Source organism: Anas platyrhynchos, chromosome 7 (assembly GCF_047663525.1).
Source record: "Anas platyrhynchos isolate ZD024472 breed Pekin duck chromosome 7, IASCAAS_PekinDuck_T2T, whole genome shotgun sequence".
Classification (NCBI taxonomy): Eukaryota; Metazoa; Chordata; class Aves; order Anseriformes; family Anatidae; genus Anas; species Anas platyrhynchos.
This window is the reverse complement of record NC_092593.1, coordinates 13,999,912-14,023,318: the sequence shown is the minus strand read 5'-3', so window position 1 is coordinate 14,023,318 and position 23,407 is coordinate 13,999,912. Positions and strand designations below refer to the sequence as shown.

At 44.4% G+C, this 23,407-nt stretch overlaps 1 long non-coding RNA gene across 2 annotated transcripts in view; it reads right to left on the bottom strand.

The window, feature by feature from the left end:
• Positions 1 to 619: 619 nt before the first annotated feature.
• The window catches only part of LOC106016412 (uncharacterized), a 29,362-nt gene continuing 6,574 nt past the window's right edge, over positions 620 to 23,407 (bottom strand). The window contains exons 2-6 of one of the 2 annotated variants that reach the window (XR_011810598.1): positions 21,071 to 21,237; positions 20,369 to 20,496; positions 6,451 to 6,584; positions 2,027 to 2,104; positions 620 to 1,915 (exon numbers count right to left, since the gene is read on the bottom strand). This is a non-coding gene — a long non-coding RNA (uncharacterized lncRNA). Of the gene's footprint in view, positions 1,916 to 2,026; positions 2,105 to 3,261; positions 6,585 to 20,368; positions 20,497 to 21,070; positions 21,238 to 23,407 lie in introns of those variants that run through there. The other variant, XR_001189129.5, reaches the window with a different exon arrangement.

Below are 23,407 nucleotides of genomic sequence, written 5' to 3'. Positions count from 1 at the left end.
AGTCCTGACGCCAGTTATCCCAGTGAGCGCTATTCCTCCCTCTGTCCCCAGGCTGTCTGACTTCTCCCCTCCACCAGCGGAGCCATCCTAGGCTCTGAATCTGTTCCAGCACTGTGGGCTGAAGAGGTCAGAGGTACCACATGGCCACAGCTGCTATCACAGACACCTCCACGGGGTTACAGCCTACCAAGAAACCAGGGCACGCTTCCCAGTACTTTCAGAGCTGTTACGAGGAGTAATATGAAGTATTTCTTTTGCTGCCCCTGGAATATGCCACACAGCAGAGCAACCCTTCATTTCCAGCTCCTGGGGACGGCCTCAGCATTCCTGCTTCACACAAAGATGAGTGGATCCAAGAGCGCAGATTAGTCCCAGGTGTGATTCACTGAAACAACCAGCTGCTTTGAAGATCTGTTTGCTTATTGCAGGGAGGAGAAAGAAGCAGCGTCCTCCCGCTTGCAGATGTGACCCTCAGCTCTCCCACCTCAGCTGTGCCTCTACCTGCCTCAGGCTGTGCCCCACATCCCCTCCAGTTCAGCTGGCTGAACTGTTTGCAACCCAGGCCCTTTCACTAACACCTCTCAAACCAATACTTTTGGCTAGTGCAGCTTGCCTGGACTGAATTAGACCCAGGAGCACCAGCAGGTTGCTTCCCTGAGCAGTGACCCCAGGGGCAGCACTGGGAAATGGGGGCTGGCCTCCCGGGTCCCAGCCCAGCTCTAATCCCAAGGGGACTCTTTCTTGCCCAAGGGAGAGCAGGCAGGACCCCAGAGCTCCTGCCACCAAAGGACCCGCTTTCAGCTCACCAGCAGAGCTGGTGTTATCTGCACTGCTCCTGCTGTGACTTCAGTGCAAAGGTCATTAGTTGCAGACACGCAAATCACCTGATTTGCATCTCTCTAAAGTGTAGCTGTAAAAATACTTCAGAGAATGATCACAGGGTGAAAGGAATCATTTTGGCAGAGCTGATGAAAAACGTGATCTCTTTACGGGCACCTTGGCTGCCAGGCCACCTCAGCTCAGCCCAGCCCTGACCTGCAGGGCTGAATTTCTCGCAGGAGAGGAGCGCAGATGTTCAGCATCTGCAGCAAGGCGCTCTGCCGAGCCACATAACTGACAGCAGTGAGTGTGTTTTGTGATGTGGGTGCCACAACGGAGGCTGCTGCAAAGAGCAGCCACCCGTTGACTTAGCTTGCTTTATTACAGCTACTGTTAGACTGCCTTGGGTTCACATGGATGAAGATCTGAAGCTTAATGCAGTCCCTTGAAGTGTCCAGGCCCAGTAACTATTGAGATTGGGAGAGAGATTTGCCTCCAGAAGGACACCAGCATCAAGCAAGCTCCAACATTTTGGAGCTCACCTGAGGAGTTTGCAATGTTGCACTTGCACGTCTCCTCAACCAGCACCTCCACCTCTCTCAGCTTTCAGAGGTGGATTTAATTAACTGTAGCAATTAATCAGGCATCTCAACTCCACCCAGCCTCAAATGTCACCTCTCAGCACCTGCTTCACTCTAAAATGATCTCCATAATAGTAATTACAGCAGGACCTCACAGGACTTTTGGCAAACATGCCCCCAAGTGGACCATCCCGTGGGGAATGCCAAATCATCACGTCCACAGAACAAGCCTCTCCCGCTGCAGCTCAGAAAAGGCATGCTGTTCTCTGGGTGTATCAACCAACACTGGCAAACTGCAGAAATCCACAATTATTTGGAAACCTAATGCATTAATTCAGAGTGTTATGTATCCCTCTGCTAGCTTCTCCTTGGATCTCAGCGTGCAGTATGATCTCTCAACCAAGGTGGGCAACAGGACAGCTCTATTGCCATCACCTTCAGGGATCACAGAGAGGGTCTTCCAAAAATCTAGAAGCACAGAGCATGCAGCAAGTTAGACTACAGAGTTTTTCTTCCTGGAGAAAAAAAAAAGCAACAACACATTAAACCTTTCCCTGTGTTTCACTCATCACAGACACGTTGCTTCCTGAAAACAATGCGGAAAAGGGAGTGAAAGGTAGGTTTACCTTTACCATAGGAGAAATCTGGGTCCCCACATTCAGCCCTGGCTGGTGCTCCCTTCCCCAGATTCTGATTTCCTACAACTAAGAGAAGGGATTAGTCTGAAGAGTCTTGAAGTGCACAGAAAGGTTATGCACAGTCAGTAAGGGAGCAGAGATTAGATCCCATGGGCTGTTAGGCACTAGTAGAGTGCATTTGCCCAAGGCTATTCTGTGTAGGAAAGGCTCTGTTGTGCATGACATTTTACTAGTTGGGCAGGAACACATGACAGAGTATCTGACAAGAACATGACAGCAGGGTCTTTACATGGCTCAGCAAGCTTCACATGGATCAGCGAAGCAGCACTGGTCCAACTCAGACTGAAAGAAGTGCTAAAAAAATAAACAGAAAAGTTTTGGTTTTTTTTTTTCCTTCTTTCTAAGAGTATTTAAATCAACAAACAGCTATGTACTCTACTTGTTTTCAACTTCTGCCATGGCCCTTGAGGCTGATATTTCAGACAGGCTGAATACTGTACCTAGGGTTTCATCTGCACTTATCCAATAGTATGGATAAGCAGCCTGATCCCTCCTGAACCCATGAAGGAACAGCTCATGGATTCTTGAAAAAGCAAGAGCTAGTGGGTGAAGATGACAGACAGATGCCCCCAGCTGGCTGCCCCACAGATCAGGCCTGCTACAGTCAACCACAGCAGCTTTCTTCCGTGCAAGCAGCAGAGAGTGCTGATGTACCTGGATTCCAGCAACACCAGCTCCCCTCTGAGCTTTCTGCAGCAAAGAGGGACTGCACTGGCAGAGTATTCATAATGCTGTGGGTGAACATAGACATCAGTGGTGTTTCCAAATCCAGTTTCCAAGACAAAGTTTCCACTTGCTCAGCCAAAGCCAGAGCTCAAGGAAAAAAAAAAAAAGAAACATACTACATATTTAGCAAATGCAATGTTTTCTCATCCAAACTGGCCATGAACTTTGCCATTGGTACTTCCTCTTGTACTTTTCAAGTTCACACCTGACACCATTCAGCAGTTTGCACGGTCAGATAAGAGACAGAACCAAGGCACAAGTCTTGAAGATGAAGCATGGCACTGAGACGCAGGAGGCTCTGCCACTCGGAGACCTCTTCAAACAGACACAGCAGGACCCAAAGACATCAAAACAGAGCACAACTCACTCGTCTTTGCTCTGGCTGAACATTGACACAAAAATACATGGGCTTACTCTTCCCACCCAGGCTTTTAGAAAGGAGTTGGGGTGCCTGCGGTGGGCGTGCTGGTGGCACCACTGAGAGCCCCTTTTCTGGAGGATGAGATTACCACCTGTTGTTGGCTCCAAATGCAACACAAGGTCTGGCCATTAAGATGACGTGCAGTAGCTTAGGAGCAAAACGCTGCCAATTAACTGAAATTCTGCTGGCACGCTCAACCTCTCATTTGGGAAAGAATAGTGCAGCATCCTTGAGAGTTTGGTTTGCTTAATACTAAAAAAATTCAGTTGATGATGAAGAAAGAAAACTAATTGCAGCATTGTTATGCAAACACAAGAAAATGTATTGTTACACAAGTCAGTGATCTTGCAACTATAGTGTCTTTTGGCCTGGGCTTCCAGAGATGATCTTGGTCTTCAAGATGTCAGCCCTCATTTTTTAAGTCTTCAACCTGCTACAATACAAAGAAATCCTAAAAATAAAAACCAAATGCAGCTGGCAGTTAAAATCCTACATGAGGAAGGCTTGGCAACATTTCTGACAACCATTTTATTTATCAATTTATTTCAGATCAACAGGGTTTGATATTGCACGTCAAACTTGGATCTGCGTATTGAAAGAATTGACAATGACTTCAAATCAAACTCCTTTCCTCAGGCTTTAAAATAAGTTCTGCTTCGGTGGGGGAGGGTTAAAAAGCAAAATAGGGTTTAATTTTTAATGACACTTTAAATGAAAATGACAAAAGGCTCAGATAAGAGTTACTAGATACTGCTTTGGCCAGAAGTGACTTTTGACTGACTTTTTTAAGAATTAAATAAATTTTAGTTGACACAAAATAGTATTTGACTGGGAAACAGTGAACAGGGAAGTCAGAGGGTCTGCAACTTCTGCATTTAAAATATCAGCATCGCTACCTTCATTTCCTTTGTGAAGAAGAACGAACGCTCAACTGTCTGAGCAAAGCTGAACAGTCACTGGAGACACCAGTAGGGACTGGCTGGAGGCAGCCTGAGGCCAAGCCCTGCCCTGCTGCAACAAGTGGAGAGCCCTGAATGGGCTTTGGTGGCTGGTGGGGTCCAAGCTCTCTGAGCTCCTGCACTGCATCTCCCCAGATGCCCATGTCTATGATGTCATGAGATGCCACGGGAGGCAGAGTTTGGACCCAGTCACCACTAGCCCCTCTCCTTCCCCCATCCAGGGGCCACCAGCATCACGAAACTAGCCAGCCCAGAGAGCCCATGGAGCAAGCATGGCCACGTCTCACCACCTCTCCCCTCGGGAAGGCATGAGATCTGGTGGGAGAGCCCTATACTTAAAGCCCATACAACTTGCACAACAGAAACCAGGAGCTGCGAGCCCTCTTACTCCACCACTACTCTCCAGCAAGGAGAGTGACTTCTGGCATCTACAGTTACACCCTTCTTGCCCAAGAGCAGCTGCTCTGTTTTTCCGCTACAGAGAGCGGTGGTTTATTTTGGCACGTTATTCTTATTTTGTAAGTATTTTGTATTTGTATAACCATATAATTTTGCAGCTAGAACTTTCCCTTCCTTACTTAGCAGGTGATGCTGTACGAGGGCAAGTGGTAGTCGTCGATCTGACATGTTGAGGCTCATCAGCTCTCTGCTGGGGAACAGCCTTTGTTTCCAAGGTCTAGACCAGAGAAAGACCCTTGCGGCAATGTTAACCCAAGCCTCACTAAACAAGGCAGAAAAAACATTCTTCTGTGCACTCTCAGAGTTACAAGTGTATCTCTGGTACCTGGTTAGCCTCCAGGCTCTTTCAGAGTCAGAGGTAGGGAGATAACTCCTTATGGTGCCCCCTGCTCTAAATAAAAAAACATATTCATAGACAGCCTGCAGCATACAGCAGCGTCAAGGCTACTTCAGCTGACGTACGGTCTAAGTCCATGCACAGTGAGGTGTGCAAGAAGGCAGTAGGTATTTGTGGAGAAGGAACAAAGGTGAGGGCAGGGATCATGCTCAGTTATGAGAGCTAAAGCCATAGCAGAACTCACGCATGAACAAACCCGAAGCTGCTGGTAGGAGTGCAGAACACAGCTGTTTACACAAGTCAAGACACAAGCCTTGTTCTTCACAGCTCTCAGCTCTACTCGTTCAGCACCTGGTTCGGTCTCTTCTTAGGAAAGGCCAGAGTCACAGACTTGAGATTTTGCAAGCAACAGAAGGCACGTGTACCCGGCGCTGTGACTCAGCCTGTGCCAGCATGAGTCCTGAGTCACACCGCCGTCACCTGGATCTGACCTCCTCCCAAAGTCAGCAGCACCTGAGCCAGTTATGGCACCGCAGACCAACTCTGCTTCCAGTTTCTTCAAGTAAGAGGACAGTTTCAATACAATCAAAGAAACCTGTGCCTGATGCTATTTTCTTTCATCACAGCTTTCAAATAATGCTCGGTTCAAATCGGTCTCATTTGTACTTGTTGCAAGAAGCCACATGTTCTACATTCACGTCCCCGTGCCACAGGAAGATGCGATGCACCCAAGACATACAGTAGGAATTTGTTTCTGTCCAGTGCACAGATGTTGAAAACTAACCAGGCATTATCACTGTAAAAACACATTAGATCCGTTGACAAAGGAATGACTTAAATCACTCAAAGACCAAGGGGGAGAGTGACAGTCTTTTCTAAATTTACATTTTTTACTCTTTAGCAAGAAACGAAACAAAATCTACATTAAGGACGCGATTGAGATTTACAAAGTGTAAGCACTTGGAGTTACAAACTGCCAGAATTTCAGATGTCAGTGTAATCTCAGTTCAGCACTCTTGTGAATGCGCACTGAGACAGGTTTTACTTATTCGTATCACCCACCAATGAATGCAGGCACCTCATGAGTGGAAAGCAGAGCTGCATTACCATAACACATTGACAGAAGTTTAGGAAGGGGAGAGGGGGGAAAAAAAAAAAAACACTGAAAATAAACTGGGTAACATAATACTGGATAGAAACAAATGGAAGATGCATAAGTAGTTACTAGCACAATAGCCCAGACCTGATACTGTTACAGCTAAAAGACAGCCCCTCTGCATCCTGCCAAGAATGACCTCTAGCAGCCAAAGAACAGAGGACCTTGGACAGCTTTGTTGGTTGTTTTTCTGCATGTTGTGTTGGTTTTTTTTTGTTTTTGTTTTTAAACAAAAGAGATTTTCAGCATCATTTCCTCTTTAATCACAATAAGCATTTGTTTTTGAGCACGTACTTCAAAGTAAGTTACTGTACAGATAAAGAACAGTATTCAAGACTGAACAAAAATGCAAGTAGCCCACAAGTATCTCCTGTACAACTGCATATCTTCATTTTGATCTTCAACATAGATTCAGATTTGTTGGGAAGCTAAAAAAAAAAAAAAAAAAAAAGTCAGGCTATGCATTTCTGAAGCACCAGACAAGACAAAACCACATTCAGTTATTCAACATATCATCCAGCTAGTATAGCACTGCATATTAACTCTAGGATCAAGGAGAATCTCCTCCCCTAATTAAAACCACAGCTTGGTTTAAAATTTTAGCCCACTCCTGGTCATCCTTGTGACACAGCCAGAAGAGCGATGTGTCTCAGACTTGATAGGCTACAGCCACAGCTGAAGGAGAAATCCTGAACTGTGCACGCACTCAAAAAAAAAAAAAAGTACAGCTCTATGGTAAGAGCATGTATTCTTGGAAGAGGAATTAAATACAAATGCAAAAATACCATTTCAGACTTTTTTTTTGGTTACATGCCTCACCATAACAGGAAAGAAAAACCCTACAAAACAGAGACATGGAATAGATTCTGTGGACTTCCCCAGAAACGCAATCTCATTAAATGACATTTTAAGCAATACTAGCATTGCCAGCTCAAAGTGTTTAAGCACCATCATGACTTTTCAAGCCCTGAGAATCTTGTTATTTGCCTTATGGCTCTTTCACACATAGAATGCACTCAGATCACAATTTAAGCTCAACTCCATAACATTTCCACAGAAACTAACAAGTCAAAATATTAAAATCTTTGCTTTTTTGTATAAGTATGATTTGATGGACTGGAGGGAGTGAACACAAAATATTGCGAGAATAATAATTAAAATCACAAAAGTTGGAAGTGCTTAGGCAGCCTCAAGAGAAGTTATTACACCTTGTAGCACTTATTCAGTAAGGCTTATATACCTTCAAGGGCAGTGGTATCACAACCTTCATCAAAGGGTGTTGCTGCTGTCACCTCAATTTTACCACCAAGACTTTATTTTAGGTCTATTTCTTTCCCACAATTCTAGCTCGTGTCTTTTTGTTTACTTCCACTCTTTCTGCACTGCAGCCATTCAGATATTGAAAGAGGGGCTTCCTAACTCACACTCCCTCTGCTGACTCTCCAGTGGTGCAGTGGATTATTTTTTTTAATTTTATTTTTATTGGGCTGGGTATGACATTCTTCATTGGCACAGTCACACGTCTTTTTCAAGATGAAAAAGAATCCAATCCACTGATCTTTAAAAGGTTCAAGTCAGGTGTGGTTGTGGGTTGTTTTTTGTTTTGTTTGTTTTTTGGCAGTTTGCTGCAAGTGGACAGTATCACTGATTCGTCTGTGTTTAATTATGTGTTCTGAGCAAACCAGAGACCATTCACAGTTCCTGTAGTATCAGCATAATGTATAAAAGCAGACAGCTGCTTGTTCTTCCCAGAGACCTTGATATCATCAGTAGCCCTGGATTGCACACACCACAGCCTTGTTATATATACATAGTGTTGCATAGTGCTTGACCTAATATTATACTGATGAGCTCACTTTGTACCTAAAAGATGCTGCAGAGAAGGATAGGACAAGAGACTTGCAAAATTTGTGGACCTCAAATTCAGCTTTGCAAGAAGCCCATTAAAGAATCTGCTTGATCTTCCTTTGCATAGTACGTGTGCAAATATATATGTGCATGTTTAAAATATATATTAACCTTCAGCAAGATTCTTTGTTTTCCCCTGTCTAGCACTGCACATCCCACTTCAAGTGGCTACACCAAGGTCTTTTACAGACTGCATCATCCAGAGGCTTTTTCTTTGACACTCATCCCAAACCTCTACCTTATGGTGTGAAACCTCTCCTACGCCACAACGACTGCAGCCTTTCCATGCAGTCACCAGGCTCGTGCCCCTTTCTCCCTGTGGCAACAGTTTAACCTCTCCAGATAACATTCTCCATGTAACCCTTCCAAATTCCTGTATTCTCAGCTCCCAGCCTAACCCCTCCTTAGTCCATTTGCAGGGAAAGTCATAATTTAACATTGCACCATAAATTGAGCAGTTTGGTGAACAAAGGAATCACCCGGTACCTTACAAAACATGCACAGGCCCATTCCTCAGTACACGATTCTGATTCGGTAAGTGCTGTCAAGAGGGATTTTTCTCTCCAACCCCCCACCCCCCAAGAATCTGAGCCAGTAACAGGGAAAGAAAATAGATATTTTTTTTCCCCCTTAGTAACATACCATGAACATTTGTTAGAATTGAAAGGCAAATTTCTGATTAACCAGATTTATGACCTCTTTAACGTTCAAGCATTTGCAAAAAGTGAGTGCAAAGTTCTACGCTCATGAATATTCTCCTACCTCACATGAGCAAACTGTCGCCCAAGGTAAATTCCAAATTGTTTGTGTTTGTAAAATTGGGAATGCTAATTAGTTATATAAGTCACAATGTATTGTTTCTGTTCCTTAACTTGATGACAAAACTACTTAACACATCTTAAATTGCTAAGTGTGAAAATTACCGATATATAATTTATCACTCATTTTGGATTGGTTAATTACACAAGTTCCCACACAGATTGCCTATGGCATATTTGTCTAATGATCTAATTATTCCCTGAAGAAATTAGTGAATAACTTTACATGACAAACCTGACAATTTCACAATCTGCTCCTGGACAATTTGTAAATAGATAAGTTTGATGATATTTTGATTTTTATCTATTGGTGAACTAGTCAATCAGAATTGCGGGTCTTCATCACCTCCAAAAAGAAAAAAAATCAGACTGTTTTTATTTAAAATTACTATTTCTCCCACAGGCGAACTGGGTCTGCCCCAAGCATTACACATTTGTCTGTTTGCTAAATGGGTTGAGAATATGATTAAAGTAAATGGAGAAAAATAACCTAAATCTAGTGTGCTTTAGACAGCTGATGCCTATGATTTCTCTTTGAAGAAAACTAAGCAGCATATGCAGGAATAATATGTTGAGAGGCTCACAAGGACTGCACAGAGGTCACCTGAGAGTCTCTGCCTAGAAAGCGAACCCATTACAACTTCACCTGATTTTTGGGTCCCAGCCCAGCAAACAACTGAGAAGAGGTGTAATTTTCAAACAGAAAAATACCAAAATCCTTTGCTGTCAGAGCCCAGCTGGACAGCCGCTGACGCATGACATCAGGAGCCATACTCATCGCCTTTGCTCACAAGGCGAGGCAGCTGGAGCCCTGCGATGCCTGCTGTAGCTCTACTATGCAAGGCTCAGAGCAAAGGAGTCCAGCAAAACCCTCCAGAAACTGATCCCACCCGCCTCAGATAACCTGAGCTGCGATGGCTGGTGTTACAGCCATCTGGTCTGCCCAAAGCTACCAGCACAGGACCGCCTTGCTCCTATGTTCAGATCTGTGGTACTAGGCAGGGTTTTACTAAAAAGACACCAAGATCCCATTCCTTACAGTGCTACAGAGAAATATATTAAGAAGGACTTATGAAAGTCAGTGATAACTTAGAAGTCTTCAGGGAAGGGCAAGAGTTATTTTATGTTGGTCACAAAAAAAAAATAATAATAATTAAAAACCAGCAAGAGAACTGCCAAGGCTTCTCTATAGTGCAAAAACTATAGACTGTATCAGCTGCAGAAGGACCTGAAAAACTGGCCTTTTGGAGCAATGTGAGCTTGTGTTGGTTGCTATGGCTAGAAAGAAAGTGGTTTTCCCTGAGATAGCCTCATTTAAAGATACTGAGGCTGAAATATTGACTTTGTATATCAAACCTATTTTTACCCAATACCATACACTTCACATGATCAAGCCTGACACCAGGCCACTTTGGTGGCTGGAGGCATAAACAGTTAGGGACAGAGCACGTATCTGGACACATAGTCACTTGTCTACATTATCTTCAGTCCACCAGATATATGAAAAATGGTGTCAAAATAATAAAGGTCACCCTGAAGCAAACTAGAGAAGGGATATGCCGATCCACACGGAGCCTTGCTCAGAAACATTATGGGTCCTGACAACCACCAGCACCCCGTGACAGCTGCACATCACGACAGAAGAGAGCAAGGGTCTCCTGAGGCTGCAGCCCCTTACCGATTCCCTCCCGGGACCTCACCAGAAGGTGGCCTTTAAGTTACAGGGAAGGGAAAGAGCAGAGAAGAATCTGCCATCTTGTGGGAGAGATCTTGGAAAATCTCCAGTGGTAAGAGGGTGACCTCACGGAGCTCCTGGATGCACAGAGAACAGGAGAAGAGCAGCTATGCCGTTTTCCGAGCACTGTAGAGCTGCTAACCGTGAAATAGCAGAAAGCAACTCAAAGGCTAATTCCAGCCTGGCAGTGAGGTTAAATATTTTGCTGGGTATAAGTGCTTGTCAATTTCTTTAAATGAAATTTTGGCTTGGAAAGAAAAACATGCTATCAGAACCTGCATCTTTAAGGACTGAAACCCCGGGGGAGGAGAAGGCTGGAAAGCCTTGTTGTTATGCACTGCCAGTTGGAACCAGACCCAGATTAAAGCAGATTTCTCACAAGAATGTGAAGCATTGAGTGATGGCTGAATACCACATGTATCGCACCTTCACCACCAGATCCCTGCTTCTGTCAGTACCTCCACGGGCTACCACACTGCAGTCCCCACTGCAACCAGCGCCATTAGAAACCGAAAAAAAAAAAAAAAATCACTGAAACGCACCAGACAAGCCGCTCAGCTTCTCTTACCGCTTGCTTATGCAAAGTCCCTCTCTCCGTTCAAATTTCAACCACACTTCATATTTCAGACTGAAAACAGAGTCCAAGCCCAAACGTTACTGTACGTACAACACCTACTACTTTTTCCGCGCTATCAAACCCGCTCGACAGATCAATCACAAAAGACATCTTCTATTCTTCAGCTCAGCACTCCCCTCCGAGCACACTAACAGGTAGCACTCAGGCAGCAGCAGATTTCTCAGAGTGCATCCAGCTGTGCCTCACGTCACTGTTTTTATAAGGAGGATCAGATAAAACGGGATAAGAAAGGATGACATTATAAGACACAAGCAAGCTAACAAAGGGATGTGCTCACTTACATCAACAAAAGATGAGGATAAAGCACTAACAGACTATTAATAATCACTCTGGGTGGCATGATGTCCATTCCTGTTGTACCAGAGGGCAACACAGCCTCTGCAACCTGTCCTTCATCAGGGAACTCATCCACAGGAATGAACCAGGGGGTTAGGAAAGAAGTGACAGTTCTCCCAAAGATGAGATTTTTAATATTTTCATCTGTAACCTTACCACAATGAAAACCTCCATGATTATAGCAGGCAGAGCACATCACTTGCATAGTGCACAGGCATACTGTGAAAGATGGAGTCATTGTGTTCACCTGAGGAGGATTGCACACCAGGACATCAGACAGACAGCCGCTTGCAAAAGTAATTGGTCTAACAGAAGACAGTGGTGTCTGTCCCACAGTCATACAAGGGAAATTTGTTGACTTTGACTGAAGTGGAAGAAATAATGCTATTTGGGAGTCATAGTTTAATTTCTGGTATTAAAGTCATACATAATGTGAGTAATAGCCATTATGTTCCCAGACTTAAAATTCTACGTGTTTACCTTCACATATAATTGCAGAAGTTGTACGTGTGCACATCAGAGAACATGAAAAATAATTACAAGAAAGCCTTAATTCTAAGCACAGTTAACCAGGGGAACTCTCTGCCACAAGGCATTGTTCCGATTGCTTGGCTATGTTTGAAGGAAAGATTTTAAAGCAAAGGTTAATTTTCAGGGCTACAAAAACCTAACTGACTCGTGTCTTATCATTTTTCTTGCACTTTCTTCAGAGGCATTTTTCAACTGGGCATTGCTGCAAATGGGATGTTGCAATAAATGGACCATTAGCATCAGCCATTGCACTAGTTGCATTTATTAATTTTTGGTGTTTTTTTTTTTTTCTTCTTCTTCTAGAGATGTTATTTTAATGCAGAGTAGCACGAAGTGTGTAAAAAGTGAGATCTCAGAATAAGATCTCAAGGTAAACGTCTTAGTCTCTTTCTAGCTAATTCTGGAGTTACCTATAGCATATACAAGTAATTCTAACCACACAGTTATTTTCATAATTGCAAAGGTTGGAAGTTTAATTAGACAATCAGAAGGAAGCCCTCAAGCCAGCCCATTTTCTTAAACAGCTCTACCTAGGCAATGGGAGCAGCATTGTGTAACGCGGCGATTTATTCTGAATAGCATAATGTTCCCTTATCTTTTTTTCCTGATTAATTTCCTGACTGAAGTAGCACATAAAACCAAGCTGGTTAGACAACGTGTCAGGAGCCACGTGTCCTATTCAAATTTGAAACTGAGGTGGAGATTGGGCCTCTCCCCCTTTTCTTGCACATCTGTCCAAGGTGTACCATGCTGCTGTCATGACACCACCAGCACCATCTTCAGATCCCAGCTCCTGCCACCACTGACTACATGGGATGGATGTTTTGTTTTGTTCTCTCAAAGGTTTCTGGTCTTCAGGAATACAGAGAAAGGCTTGAAAAATGAGCCAGAGCGAGATCAGTGTTTGCAAGGTAATTCCACCCCCTGTCACAAGCAGAGGGCCATCACCCTGCACTGTGCCAAGGAGCTAAGCCGGGCCCTGGAGGCCCTCCCTTTGCCACTGCTTCTCAGTTTCAGTTGCCTCCTTCCCCAAACGCACCTGCAAGCATGTACACGCTCACCCCCTTTTCAGGAATTTTACTATTGTTTTCAAGACGGAAGGGAGGAAGGTAAATCTGAACTCTGCCAGGTCTGCAGAGCAGAGCAAGGAGAGATGAGGGTTGAACAGCTGGGGATGAGAGTGGGCAGCGAAGTGCAAACCAAACAAAACCCACAGCTGGGTGCTGGGACAGGACTGAAGGGCAGCAGCCCCGGCACGAGGGCTTGGGGCTGTCCCAGGCCCCTGTCAGGCTCCCTGTGGACACCAGCCCCCGGCTGACTTTCAGCACACCAGTCGCTCCGCACGCCTGCCTCCCTCCCGCGGAGCATAAACAGAAGCAGCTGGGCCCAGCTCGGCTCCGTCCCACATCTCGCCTTGCCATTTGCACCCACGCGCAGCGAGCGGTACCCGGCTACAACAGCAGCAACGTTTCGCACGCACGTGACCGAGGTGCAAACGACAAACCCGAGGCTCTGGCACATCCACCGCCTGCCAGGCTGGGCCCCGCTCACCCCACCTCCCCCTCACTCCTCCTCCAGGCCTGCTCCTCCGCAGGCTTCTGCTCCCCGCTGAGGACAGGCTCCCCCCTTTTGGGGGGCTCTCCTTCTTGCAGGCATCCCCCCTCTTCCCCTATAATGCCTTCCACCCTCCTTACCTGCCTTGCTCTCTGGAGAGCCCTGCTTTCCACAGTTTCCAGTGACAACATTTCATGTCCACATTTAAAAGCCCCATGCAACATTCAGGGTGCAGCCAGAAGCTCGGTCCCTCACTGTGAGGCATCCCTAATCAATCCTGTCAATTAGGGCTCCTGTCCTGGACTGTCCCCACAGGAGTAGTGGGTGGTCTGGGAGCTTCTGGGCTGGCTTTGGTGGGATTTCACATCTTTTTCTTTTGCGGAGGTGATACTATGATGCCAGCTACACTTGTTGTTTTTTACCACATGCAACACCAACACACTGGCAGTTAACAAGCTACAACACAGAACCACTTGGCAACACAGAAAACGGGCAGAAAATCCCCAAGTGGGGTTGGGGACAAAAGCAACAACAACAAAAAGACCGAAACCATGAACTGACAGTGTTAATGACGCAAGAGGAAGAAGCAGAGAGGCTGCCAGAGAGCAAAGGTGCTCTCCTTGGCCCCAGCACAGTGCCAACAAGGGACCTCACCAAGGCAAGCAGCTGCCACTTCACCCATCAGACAGCTGAGCAGCTCTCCGAGAGCAAGAGAGCTCAAAAGCCAGACTGATTTTGGTACCAACACCCTCCTTGAGTTCAACTGACATTGCCAGCCACAACCAGGGACTTGGGAGCACAAAAGGTGCCACCCAGTCCTGTGCAGGCTCTGAATTTGACCATCCCAAACATTAATTACTACACAGGGAATACCTGTTCATAAAGATCACGGTGTAACACCAAAAACACCCACCACACGCAGCAATGTCCTGGAAGGCAGGGGCTCAGGCTGCTCAGCTCTGTCTTGGGCAACTGGTGCAATGAAAGGCCAACAGAGAAGAACTCAGGCAGGGGTGGACTGGAGGTAGGGGAACCCAAAGAGTTTCACTCCTGTTGCAGGAACAAACTTTGGAGCTGTCTTCACTTGTAACACCACATAATTCTAGGTGGCTGCAGATTTATTACTTTATTCTCCCAAAATTGGAAGGTTTCCACTTTTGACCACATAAAAGAAAAACATTTTCCTTTTCTCAATATGACCTCCATTTTCTATTCCGAGACGAAATCCATTACAGCAAATCCTGGAAAAACAAAACATCTAATCATTTTTCCTGAGAGTTTGTTTTAATTTTGCACTGGATTTAGCTGGGCCAGAGCCTTTCCCCTCAACACACTCTCCACTAGCAAAAGACATTGCTTGCAAGACTGTTTTTGAAAGCTAATGATTGCTCTGTGCTCACTGTAGTGATTTCCCATGTTATCAGCCTGACTCGCAATCGCAGCCAAAAGGCCTACACCATGAATTACTTGCCAATTAAACAGTGCTTGCACAGAGGCTACGTGTTTTACACCTTGACAGCTATTATAGTCTTAAAGTAACTGGAGCTTTGTCTTAAATGAGAATTATCAAATGTTGAACAGTCTGAAGCACAGACCCATGCTGACTTTGAAGGAAGACATAACAGAGATAAATTTACTGTTAAAATTTTATCTTGGGTGGGAGTAAAAGCAGGAAAGACATAATCAAAATATCCATATCTTCCTTGCTCTTTTACATCAGACTTCTTAATCCTGCCTAAAGACACTCCGAAAAATTATTTGTGTAATGGAAAAAATATCAGGGAAGATAGTTGCCCTCTGCTACAGCTAATATCATTAATACCCTTACGTCTGTTCCCCCCACACACACCCTTGGAGGATGGGGAGAATCTCAATACTCCAACTAGATTGCGTTATTAGGCATCTTTGAGACATAAAACATGTATGAAAATGAAAGTGTAATTCTATTCATTCTATATTTGTGCCTCAAGCAGCTTTCAGTTCAGGATCCCTGGAGTATCCCATGGGTACTGTCTCCACTATGGGACCTTGGAAGCTCCTCTGCACCCCCAGCACAGGGGGAGCAGTTGGACTATGCTTTGCTGCAGTTAAGCCCTTTAAGATGTATGATGTCATCATGCCCAGACAAGTGCTGGGAGATGTTTCATTTTTCACTTGTTTCAAAAAGTAAAGCAAAAGAGGTCTTTAAGTATTTATGAGAGATTCACTTGGTTTATGCCATTTATTTCACACATAATATATGCAAATTTCGTGTGTTTTTTTTTTTTTTTTTTTTTATCAGCGACATAAAGCCTATTATCTAGTGAATTTCAAGCCTGGGGTAACTCCCAGCAACCAAATACAGGATTTAATAATAATTCTGTCATCAAGTGAAATCTTTCCCCGAGATAGATACTGAAAGCAGCCTGCCCACATAGCACAAAGTAGCAAGATACTTATTCCTTCTCAGAAGCTTTACAACAGGGTCAGACCTGAGAAAGTGGCTGTTGTGGCCCTTTCACTTCCCTGAAGTTTGGAGCAGGATTGACTGCAGCAGAGGACTGCATACAGCTTCCTACATTGTTCATGTTCTTGCTGTATATTGTTCCAACATCCTACAGTCTCACTGTAATCCTTATCTACAGAACAATGTGAAAATATCAGCTTTTTTCCTGAAATGAATACCAGGAGCTGTTGACCAGATGATAAAGATTTTAATATTCACAAAAACAGAATGTCAATGAAGAACATCTTGTATGAGAATTAATGCTTCCAAGTCATATTGCATGCATTTTGGGAATGATGATTACTACTAGAAAAGCCTTACTCTCTCCTTTCTCTTACATTGGGAAGTTTAATTAGGCACCCACCAAAGACTGAGAATTACCTGTTGGAATTGTTCAGCTGTACTTTTTTTTTTATTATTGTTATTCTTGTCTGTGCTGGCCTGCAAGCCAAACCAGTTTTGATTTCCATATCTTTTATTTGTATATTGTTCAATCAGGCACGGGCCAATTCCACATTAAAAATAAATATACTGTGTCACCATCATAAACTGCAGTGGCCAAAACCATAACGTGCTGCTGATTAAGGCTGTGCAAATAGAGCATCCCCTAAAGCAAGAAGAATGGGCACCTGCGCTCATGGGAACTGAGGGAGCAGCCTAAGTCTGGCTCCTCAGCAGCTTGGATGACCCTGCAGAGAATTATCAGCTCCCTGCTTTGCAGTAGAAAGATCTGAGCCTCCACAGCCTGGAGGGGAGGGAAAAAAAAGCAGCTCACAGATGTAGGTGATGTTTCCAGCCATGCTGTCCCACACCATGAGCGGAGGAAAGGAAAGAATGACAAGAAAACTCTTCCGCTTATAGATCAACAATCTGTAAGGTATTGAAAGCTCAGTTCCCCAAAGGCCAAAATAAATACTTCATCACCATACTTCTGCACTCCAAGAGCTAAAAGACAATCTTCTCTTGCACCCCGACCCCATCTGCAGTTCTTACAGTAGGATATCCCATGACAAAGATCAAAAAATTAACACCATCCTATGCCACTGTGCTCTGCATCCCTCATTGCTGCCATGATTTTCATACTGTGAGAGCTGAGTTTGTGGTACATGTGCTCTACTGCAAGTCCAGAAATCTGAACTCCGTTTCCATTCTAACATACATCTCTGGTTAGAACTAAAGCTGCACTAATTTAACCCAAGGTTAATTTTTAAACTCTGGCAAGAAGCTTTATACAGATGCATATTTCTATTTAGGCTAAGCTCTTTCAGGTGTGGTTCAAACTTGGGAACTTGAAATAGACCTGATTTACACTGCAGTAGATTGCGTTTGCAGATTTCACATCTGAATCCATTTGATTCATATTGAATCTATTTCATCTGCATTTTTTAGTGTCCATTCTCCGCTTTCTGCCCCTATTTAAGTGTTAAGCTCTGTCCTATTCATATGAAGAAATTCACATATTTATGTGAAAATGAGATATGCAGGTTCAGCTTTTACAGCTCTTCTCCAAATCCTGCCATGAAACAGACAGTTAATAATCATCACCAGACATGTTGAACCGTTTCCCTGCCTATTGAAATTACTATTCTTTCTCAACAATATATTCCAAAAATATTTTACAACCCCCAAAAAAGCTGTATGTAAAGTATGTGAGAGGAAAAAAAATATAATCAACTGTTTAATTTGATTTAATCACAAGCTGTGTTTTCTGCATTAACTCAGTCTCTGCAGTAGTTATACCTCCATCACCCTCCTCTCCATGCATGCTGGTCACATTCACTACCTGTTCTCCAAAGGCTGCTTGCCTAGATCAGCGTGGCTGGGATATTTTGTTCGTCTCCGTGCTTAGTCTTTTGCTTTGCCATTTTCCCCTAAGGCCAGCTTTTGTCCTCCAAATGTAAACAAGCCTTACTTCCCACAGTTTCAGACTTTGAGTTTGACACATTTGTCCAGCCCCCCCCTACCCATTTTTTCATGTGACACAGCACCAGTTTGTTCCCAAAGACAACAACCCAAAATACAATGTAGTTCCAGTTTCTATGGATTACCTGGGACATCACTGTCTCTCCTTCCTGCTGCAGGGTGACGGCCAAGATATATACCCAGATTACCTGCTCTGGGTGGCCCTGCTTGAGGAGAGTCTGGCCAGATGACCTCCAGAGGTCCCTTCTGCCCTCAACTACTCTGAGACACTACAATCTAATATTGTAACTTCCCCACCAGCCTCTGCTACCCCAGACAGAAGTCTTAACATCTGGCTCACTTGGTTTTTATGCATAAGAAGGCCCAGCATAGGTAGAAATGCCCTTTTAGTTTTCTTTGAAGTGATCCTCACTACTCATTTCCAATTACATTTGGTCCTTCTTTCCTGTATGATCCATTGGCCTTCAGCTAGACCTTAACTTCATCATTTCAGGCCCTCTTATTTGCACTATCTGGTCCTTGCAGACTATTCCCAAATAATCTGGAGAGAGAGAGAAAAAAAAAAAAAAAAAAACAGCTTTCACAGATTCTCTGCACAAGTAAAAGCATAACATGGACATCTTATTCTTTCAGCAGGAGGAGTGTGCCATTACCGTAGTATTTCTTTCATCGTTTAATACATGCAGTTTTGCTCCACTGGTCTTCCTACAGGATTTTGCTGCAAAGATCAATTGATCATTAAATACATTTTGTTTGCAAGCTCTTTGGGAAGGCACCATATTTTGTTGTCTGCCTGTGCAGTGCCTGGAGCAATAAGGTCCCTTCACACCATAGCAATGTCGATAAGATATACTCCCAACTGTGCTAGGTGCTATACATACATACAGTGACACGTAGGAGATTGGTGTTGCCACTTTTTTTCTTTGTTGCCTACTAGTCTAGTTTAGGTAACAGATGAAGACAAGATAGGATGATAAATGATCCTGCATTACATGGTTGCACATCTTAAACAGTTAAAATCAACACATATTTGTAAGTGATTTGACTGGGAAAAGCATGAGGCACTACTAATGGAAGCAATCTCAGCTGCAGTAGAAAATACAGGCACAGTATCATCAAAGGAATATCCAGAATAATTTGTAATATTTTCCATTAAAACAGATCTTGTTAACCTGTAGACATCAAGACACAGTAAGACATCCAAGATATAAAGGGGAAAAAAAAATTACTTTTATAGAAGCAGCTAGACAATACAAAAACAAACTAAAAAAAAACTTGTTGGCAGTTTACCACCAGTGGGAGATAATTCCCTGGGCTTGGGGTACCTCTGCCTACCTAGTCATTTGTCCACAGGCCTCTCCACAAAGGACTGTATAAATAACACATGTTCCTCTTGCCTTTGTTAGAGGACAATTCTTAGGTTGCCTTGGCTTTGCAGTGGGATAGACATTAATAAGCACTATCAGCAGAAGCACCATCCCAGCAGCATATGTGGATACCCGCAAGCTGAGGCTACCTTCACAGTGATAGTACCCCATCCGGAGGTCAGAGAGAACCCAACCCCAGCCTGCTGGCTCTGTCAGGTTCCTCTAACACAGCCCGTGCAGCCCACAGAGCAGGCTGCCGACAGGCTCAGAGCTGGGCTCACTACAAGAGGCCGCAAGCGCTTCTGCCGTGCCCAGCATCACCTACTGGAGCAACTGGCCAGCACAGCCAGGAGTACAGCTGAGTAGCACGTACTCACTCTTCCAAGCTCCTCCCAAGCATGAGATCAACTTTTCGTTCTTACCCAATGCATAGATGTTTGCCAGAGATTAAAATAAACATTGCTGTGGTTTTGTGTTAGCATCAAAATCAGGAGGACTGTCAGGCGCTAGTGCTTGACACTGAAACCCATCTGCAAGGCTACCTCTAGGTCTCAAGGGATTCTTCTTTGAATATTTTTTTGGGGGGTATATTTGTGCCACTGCTGTTCTTCCTTGGTGCCTTCCACCCAAAAAAAATTGCATTACAGTCAAAGCAGCAGACACCAGGAAAGCCATCAATTCAATAGTCCCCGTGCTGCAGGGCAGGGGTTAAATGCAAATCATCCCAATACCCAACCCTTTGTAGCTGGCTACAAGACCTCTCGAGCTGTGCAGCAGAAGCAGATCTGGGATGATGTGTCACCAGAATTACCAGAGGTTTATTGCATTTTTCTCCATTCCCAGAGGGAAGGGCATGAAAGGTCTCACACACTAACAAGTCCCCATCCCAGCAGCCTGCAGCAGAGTATGGCAGCTCACCTCTGCCATCAGAAGTTCTGGAGGCAAACCCCCAAGGAAAAGGCATATGAGCAAACGCTGTTCTCTATTTGATACTCTGATTGCAGAACTAAAGTTTTCACTGTTGTCCAAATGGCGGTAGCATTTTCCTGTACAAAAAGAAAGTAACATTCTTACCTGCACTAAATTCCAGGCTTCTGCTTTCCTCAAAATACCCTCATACACACCTCTTTTAGGCAGGTAAACATGTTTCCACACACATTTCAGGCCTGCTTCTGAACCCATTACATCAATGTCAAAGAGGAATTACTCCAGCAGAGGCAAAGCCAGTGTAAAACAAGCCCAAGTGGGAAAAGAATCACACCCTTCCTTTTAGTTTCTGTGTAGCCCTTTTCCCCTCCCTTTGCATAAGCCTCAACTCTCCAAGTTCAAGGCAAATGCTTGCAATATTTCTGTGTTATCCTCAGTAATGTGACAAGAGTAATTACAGAGTCCAGGGAAGCTAAGTAACACTGCTAAAGCAGTGGGTGGTCTAACGGCTTGAATAGCTCCTGTGCACTCAGGTTGGAGGGGGAGTCCCCCAGACCCCCACTTGGTACCCTAGGTAATTCAGCCACGTTCTGCAACACTGGTCTTTTTGTCTGGGACGTCTTGGCACCAGCGTTGCTTCACTGACTTGAGACATACCCAAGTTCTTTCAGGTGGTCTGCAAAGTTAACTCACCCTTAAAGAGTTTGTCCTTGGTACCCACCAGATTCCCTTCATCCTCCATTTCAGTCAAAAGCTCCAGGGTGAAGCACTCTGCACATTTTTGCGAGGAAAAACTGCTCAGAGACAGCTATTCCAGGTGCACAGGCTTTTGCTGAGTACAGCATTATTTGGGGTGTTCTCTAAAAAAAAAAAATAATAATAATAATAATCTACTTTTACAGTAAAAGAGTCATTTGCCATGTGTAATGTGCTGAAATACTTTGCCACAGCAAAGTCTGGTCTAAACATGTTGTTGGCCAATAAAAGGGGGGAAACACACTGCCAGTAAACATTTGCGTGGTATGTCTTTGAAGGCTTCAAGGCAGACTAAATGGAATAATTGTGAAGATGTATTATTTATAATACAACAAATCTTCCCCACAAGATATAGGTCTCCATTAATCTAGTACCCAAATGCTTTTAAGTGCATTTTTTTAATGTGTTTACCCTGCTAAGGGAGTTATGTTTTATTATCTCCATTTTGCATTTGGGGAATTGAGGTACTGGGAGATTAATAGATTTGCTCGAGGTTACATAGCAAATCTCCAGCAAAGCACAAATGCAGACCAAGTGTCCCAGATTGTTCTTCTCCACTGGATGTATCCATCGATATGCCAGGGCACATTAAAACATCAAAGATCTCTTGTGACATGGCTTTTTCCCTGTATAAAATAAGATTGGTCTCATGTGAGCAAGCAACATTGTATTGGAGTCAGCAGAAGTTCACCTATTTACATGAAAGCTGAAGCAAGATCTGGAGCTGCTGTTGGAATATCCTTATTTTTCCCAGCTATCCAGTGCTTTCAACCCAAATTCAAAATACCTTTTCACTGACGAAAACTGCTGCATCTGGCAAATGACCTGTTCACTGATAAAGATTCACTGATACCGCTTGCATTTCACATGCTACCATCTGAAGTCAGATATTGCTTCATGTCTCCCTCAAGCTTAGTGGACCTGCAGCTTTTGAAAGTCTGCCCACATGCTGAAGCTCCTAAATGGGGATTTAGGACAATGGGTTTCTGGACAGGTTGGTTTGGTTTTGATCTTGACCCATGTGAACTAGTGATGGAAGGTAACATTTTTCCACAGTACCCTACAACAGCAATCCCTGTAGATGAATGGCCTCATTGGAATCAGTGGGAGAGAACGTGTTCCTGTGTCCCATCAGCTCTCCACATCAGGTTCCATGAAGATTGGGACCTATATTGGTCTTGATCCTACCATAGAGTCTGGGAAACTGGGAAGACTGCAAGCCCTTCTCTCCAATTTGCCAAATGCCAGCTCAGTCCTCTCACCCCAATCCTCCCTGGGAGGATAAAACCCCAGCCAGTGCAACCAGAACATCGTTGCTTTCAAGATGATGATGTTGAATTCATTTCCAAGCTCCAGTTTAAAGCTAAGCATAAGGGGAATTTGAATGAGTAATAGGGCTGATAGCAACGACAGCAGAATATCCTGTGCCTGCAGATACCCACACATGCCCTTGTCAGCACGTAGAAGGAGATGACATAAAACCTCCATGTCTCACCACAAAAATAAAAAAAGAGAACAACCAAGGGCTTTGCCTAAAGCACCGTGCCTGGGGAAGGTAGTAATGGGAGCTTAAATTATTCATTTACAGGACTAAAAAAATCCCCTCGGTTCAGCAAAGTGAGCTGCACCGAAGGTGTTCTGTGGAAAACACGAGACTGGTGAGCTGTTCCTTGTCAGCACGGACTGTGGGCCCACTTTAGCTCTCACACACACCCTGAATGGCAGAGCTCCTGTTCTTCTGTGAGGACGGAGACTCAGTAAGATTACTCTGTGAGTCACCATATCTAAGTCAGCCTCATGACTCGAACAAACGAGACGCGGTCCTCGCTGCAGAGCTGCCACTGGAGAGCCCACAAGCAGGATTCACCTAGCAGGCAGGCAATACCTCCTCACAGCAGGGGCCAATTTCATTTTCCATTTAAAATCAGGGATACATGAAGGTAAACAGCAGCCACGAAACTGTAGGCTGCTCCATGCCTCCGCTCACTTTGAATAAGTTTACCCCAGGGAGGAGAAGTGGTTTTGAGGTGAAATACAAGACTGAGGAGCTCAGATATCCTTATCCTCCACCAAGGTAAGCCCCACGTGCAGAACATGATGCTCTGCCTCCAGCACAGCATCTGGGCTGCCCAAGACACATCAGACCTCCCTCTCCAGTTAAAGATTATTCGGTGTCAAGCGCTCGCCGGCACTCTGAACAGCTGAACAATGAGTTTTCCCACTGCCTCTCCTGCTAATGACGAGCGAATAAAGAATCCCCTAGGGAATTTCCCT